The sequence below is a fragment of the Rutidosis leptorrhynchoides genome, chromosome 3, assembly GCF_046630445.1.
Source record: "Rutidosis leptorrhynchoides isolate AG116_Rl617_1_P2 chromosome 3, CSIRO_AGI_Rlap_v1, whole genome shotgun sequence".
NCBI classification, from domain to species: Eukaryota; Viridiplantae; Streptophyta; class Magnoliopsida; order Asterales; family Asteraceae; genus Rutidosis; species Rutidosis leptorrhynchoides.
The window spans coordinates 83,633,493-83,639,729 of record NC_092335.1 but is presented as its reverse complement, the minus strand read 5'-3'; positions in this window follow the sequence as shown (position 1 = coordinate 83,639,729).

The window sequence follows — 6,237 nt, the reverse complement described above, 5'->3', positions numbered from 1 at the left end:
AATTATTATAAGGCTTAGTATTAGTTATTTATAATTTAATTATTAAATACTTATGATTTAATAATTATAATTAAAACTTATGATATGATTAATAATTCATTATTAATTAATAATACTTATGATATGATTAAAATTTATTATTAATTAATAATACTTATATTATGATTAATATTTAATTACTTAATTAAATACTTATGTTATATTAATTATATCATTTAAACTTATGTTAACTTTAATAAATCATTTTAAATTAATTAAACTAATGTTATGATATGATTATACATATATGACTTTAAATAACAGTATAACTTATATTATTAATATAATTTATATTTTAAAATTTAATGTTGACTATGTTTGACCAAGGTTGACTTTTGAGTTGACTTTTGAGTTGACTTTTGAGTTGACTTTCGATTGACTTTGACTTTCAGTTGACTTTTGTTGACTTTTCTAATTAAGAAAACTTTTCTAAGTTATAAACTTTCCAAAAATAGCAACTTTCTAAATATGGAAACTTTCAAAAATAGAAACTTTCCTAAAATAGAAACTTTCCAAAAATAGAAACTTTCCAAAAATAGAAACTTTCCTAAAATAGAAACTCTCCTAAAATAGAAACTTTCCAAAAATAGAATTTTTTCAGAAATGGAAACCTGCCAAAAATAGAAACTTTCTAAAAATAGAAAGTACGTGTCCTTACACTGTCCTAATCAAACCGAAGCATACTGAGGTGATGTTCTATGTTAAATTGCAACAAGTACTATAACTGTCATACTAAGACTTGACCTAAGTTAGTTATTTATATCGATCTGCTTTATTTATAGGTCGGCGTTGTGATCATTCTTGATCACTTTACTTTCTGCGGTTCACGCTCTGTGATATTACTTCGTTTACGTTAAGCTGAGTTATAGTCCTGTTTTTCATACTATTTAAAGTATTTTTGGGATGTGATTACATGCATTTTGTTTTACGTTTAGACACAAGTGGCAATTTAATTTAAATTATTCATTATGAGTTGAACGATAATATTCCCTAGTCTGGTAACTGTAATCACTAGTTTCTACTAGTGAACGCGAATCCTATGGATAGATCTATCGGGCTTGACAGTCCCATTTTGAGCTAGTCGCGCTAGCAATTTATAATCGGAATGTATTAGTACTTCGTATTTATTTGAAGATACACCTGTTCAGTGTATATTGTGTTTGGTAAGGGTATGGAAATGGTTAAGTGGTTACCAGGTGACTCATGGTTAATGGAATAATGTTTTATGTTTTCTAACATCTTAAATCTTGTGGTCCAAAGCTTATTCATTTATTTAAACCTATAATTCACTCAACATTTTTGTTGACAGTTTACTCGCATGTTTTCACAAGTATTTGATTAATTGGGCTTCCGCTGTGTTAGAGTGTCTGCATGCATTTGGCAGATTTTGATAAACATTAAAATTTTGCATTCTTTTTGGTTATTTAAACTTGTGGGTGTATGTTGACATGTTTTGGTCAACTTTGGATATTTAATAAGTTGGGTTTGTTTAGAACTACTTATTTTGAGTAAATTTCCTTTTTTTGGGAAACTTTTTGATTAAAGAATGCAATGTTGTTTAATAAATTCATTTAAAGGTCGATCAAGTTATGGGACCAAGTGACGGAGCCGTTAAGGGTACTTGACGGGGCCATCACATTACGAGCTCTTAATGGTGCCCTCATGTTGGCGGTTTTTGACTTCCCCTAACTCTATGTGGGTCAAGATCGTGCAATCAATACACGGGGATCTTGCTGAAATTGACGGCATAGAGCTAAAGTTTAAAGGGGTGTGGTCAAATATCACATCTGCATTTCATAAAATGACTCGTCAAGGTTCTATACCTGTTAATACACTTCGAGCTAAAATCGGTTATGGGCAAGGCGTACGTTTTTGGCTCGATAATTGGAGGGGAGATGGGTTGTTGAAGGATAAATACCGGTGACTCTTTCATTTAGAATCTGAAAAACAGTGCAGGTTTAGCTCAGAGGTTGATGAACGAAAACTGGTTTTGGTGTTGGAATAGGCAGGTTATCGGGGATAGGAACACGGAGTTGGTTAATGAGATGACTGAGCAGTTGGGTGCTATTACTTTTCCGTGGCAATGGATGGACAGCCCAGAAGGATGTTATTCGGTTGCGCATACACGTTTTCATCTAGACGAGTTTAATTTTTCTTTGTCTGAGCAGTTTACTAGATGGGTCAAGTGCATTGCAAGGAAAGTTAACATTCATATTTGGAGATTGGCAATGGATAGACTCCCCATACGTATTAATCTCTCGCAACGATGCTTAGAGATCGAGCATATTGGTTGCATTTCGTGTGACCATAGTATCCAATGGCGAAACTTGAAATTTTTAGTATAGGGGGCAAAACCATGAACGCAAAACATAACTAAAATTCAATTAAGTTATAAAACAAAAAGAAAAAAAACGATAACAAATACATTATAAATTCATCAACGTATACAACGAACTTTATATAAAAAAACATCACGAAATCAACAAGTTCTCACCATCACTAACATGTTTCGATTCTAGGGTGAAAGTGTTAATGTAGTGTTTATGTGAGTAAATTCTAGAGGAAATCTTAGCAATGGGTATATCATATATGTGGTAGAAAAACAAAAAGGTAACAGGAACTAGATCATTAACAATTTTATACACTATAGAAAAACTAAAACTGAATAAGTAACATTAACAATTAAAGATGAACTACTTTGTAGTTAATTTCATAACTTAAGAAAAATACCGTAAATATAATCCCTAAAGCATATATCATTGTATATGTATTGAATTTAAATGGATAAACTTCTAAGATAAACCATCGTTGAATATTGTGTAGTTGTATTATTGGTGTTCAAGGATTTTTAATGCGCTATCCAACATTTAGCTCAATATTGGAGGGGCTATAAAATAAATAAAAGTACTCTATAAGCTCAACTGATACAAAATTGATAACTAGAAGTGAAATCTCAGGTGGGGCAACCACCCCTCAAAGTATACTATCTTCCGCCCCTGATAGTATCGAATCCATCAACCATGTGATGTTCGAGTGTTCAAGTGACTCGTAGCGGCGAATCAGATTTGGATAAACATTTTGATGTCGGTTTTCACATGTTACTCGGAGTGGATTGTGTGGTTTGGCGATTGGCGGGAAAAGGCAGACATGAATGATAGATTGTACTCCATTATTGCAGCCAATGGCGAAGCTTTTAAAGGGCAGGTGTGGACTCTAGTCCCCCAAAAAACTTTTGTCCTTCTTAGCAATTACTTTTTATATGAGGACCGTATGTTGCAATTTCTGATTCTTGCCCCTCAGTTAATTACATATAGGCCCCGTTTGTTTTTTTTACTTATTAAGTCCCCATGTCTGAATAAATATAAGACGTCTATGAGAAATTAGTGATAAATAAGTAATTGTTGTTCGTTTTATGTGCTGAATAATCGTCTAAATAATTGAATTTACCAAAACAACCATTCATTTGAGGTAGTTGAGAAAGCAGTTATTAATAGATTTTACAAAATAAGGACCTAAACAGAAATTCACATTTATTTGAATTTTTACACATTAAGACATGTCTTATATATTAAGTCACAAACAAACACCTTCAATGTGTTTTCATATTAAGTTCTATGACATTAAGTCAATTAAGTGAAAAACAAACATGGTCCGTATTATTTTGACATTAAGTTAAGTTTTTCTCAAACTGAATGAAATATACGTGCTTTCTCAATTGCCATGAAGAAACTTGAATTAATATCTCAAACGGGTTCATCTTTCTACATTACATTCTTATTTAATTTGATTTACCATGTTCTTTTTGTTACCATTATATTAGACGGAGTAGTAATAATTTTAGTATTCATAGTAACTATTATATATATAAATATATAATTATTTTTATTATTAATATTATATTAATTATTTATAGGGGCTAAACCAATAATATAAAAAAAAATAGTCATTATATTTGTTTTATATTTATTTTGAACTTTACACTTTAATTATATATAAAAATTACATATTTTGTTCTTTCATTGGTTTAGTAGTAGAACCAATAGTGATGTAACTTGAAACTAGTGGCTAGTAAAATTGTTGTAATCATTTTTTAACCTTACCTAGGTTCTTGCTAGGTAGGTATGCTTTATATATTTGAAGTTGTCCTAAAAAAAAAAAAAGGGGTACTTGTCGTTTCTATAGTAGTTTGTATAGTAGTTTGTTTAGACGTTCTTTTCATCATAACATGGTTCTTATTGTTATAATTCAGTAGGCTTATAACTACCTTTAGTGGTTATAAGAACAAAGAGAGAAAAAAGAGAGAAGAAAGAGAGAAGAAATGTTGATATTGATATTTCAAGAGAAATGGTGCACCTTAAATGGTTACCATACATGTCTATTTATAGTATAAAATATTACTATGCAAGAAATATAATAATAATAAAATTAACATCCAATCTAGATATTTTATAACACAATCTAGATATTTTATAACACTCCCCCTTGGATGACAATTTTATTAGAGAATAACTATTACTGCCTCGTTAAAAACCTTGCTAAAGAAAATCCATTGGGATAAAACTTTAGCTAAGGGAAAAAGAGTGCAGCATAGAGTTGACTCCCCCTCAAATAGGCAACGCCTGAGTTGTTACATCTTCTGAACATGTCTCATGCCAATATTATGAACGTGTGTTCTGAAAATAGCAGTTGGCAGTGCTTTGGTATAAAGATCAGCAGAGTTGTTGATTGAACGTATCTCATTTTAATCTGGTTGTCTTTTACGAGATCTTGAGTATATGAGAAGAATCTGAGGTTTTCATCTGAAACTGTATCATCTAAATCTTTTATGTACAAGTTTAGCCCTTGTGATTTGTCTACAGTCTCCTTCATGGTTTGCTCAAACCCTTGTTTCAATTCCTATTCCTTTGTAGTCTTTTCTGAGCCTTACCAACATACCATTCTTTTCCATCAAACTTATGACCGTTAAGACCGTCTATGGCTTTGGCGCCTCGTCAGTATTTATATTTTGTTCAGTCACTTTTGATACTCTTCTTTCATTTGTATTATGCAAGCTGCATTATCTTCATATATAGTTGTTGGTAAAGATAGTTGTTAGTCTTTTATAGCGTTCTAGTCCACAAGAATCAATAATGATTTGTGTCATTGATCTCAACCAAACACATTTTCGAGTAGTTTCATATAATGCAATCACTTCGTCATGATTTGATGATGATGTTGCAACAAGTGTTTGTTTTAAGAACGCCATGATTTTGTGGTATCTCCATTTAGGAATACATATCGAGTTTGAGATTTATCTTTATGAGGATTTGATGAATGACCTGCATATATATAATCAACTAAATCTTGTTTTGAAACGTTATAATAAAATAATTTTAAATCAGCAGTTTCTCATGGGTATCAAAATATGTGTTTGATCCCGCTCCATTGTCATTTGAGCTGAATCTTGCCAACAAATTAACTGCAAGAGAAATGTCAGGTCTTGTACAATCTATAAGATACATAAGAACCTCAATTGCACTAAAATATGGAACTTCCGATCTGTTAAGATTTTCATGATCTTTCATTTCAAAATAATTCTTTAGAAGTTGAATGATTTCATAGATCTCTTTATTTGTTCATATGATGTTAAGAACATTGACATAAACAACTACGATCTCATATCCGAACATTGTTTTTATAAAACATACGTGCAAAATAAGTTTATATTTATACCTTTTTTTTATCAAGTAGTCATTTAATCGGTTATACCACATACGTCCCGTTTGTATAAACCCACTTAGAAATCTTTGTGATTTAATGGAATATATTCCCTTGGGTTTTACATTAGATGCTTATGATACCTTAACCCTTTAGGTATATTCATATATATATCACTATTAAGTGATCCATACAGATAAGTAGTAACAACATTCATGAGATGCATTTAAATAACTACCAGGTTGATTAAGTATCTAATAAGTAATTGTATCCATTACAGGAGGATAATTTTTCCTCCTAATTCATTTCTGGTCTTTGTGGAAAATATTGAGTTACAAGTCTAGTTTTGCCTTGTAACTTCATTTGCACATTTCTTTTCGGATAAAAATTCATTTGTATCCCATACGTTTCACATCTTTAAAAGTGATAACGATTGATCCGAAAACTTTTCTTTTATCGAGCGATTCTAATTCAGCTCTTATTGCTCCTTTCCATTGAGCT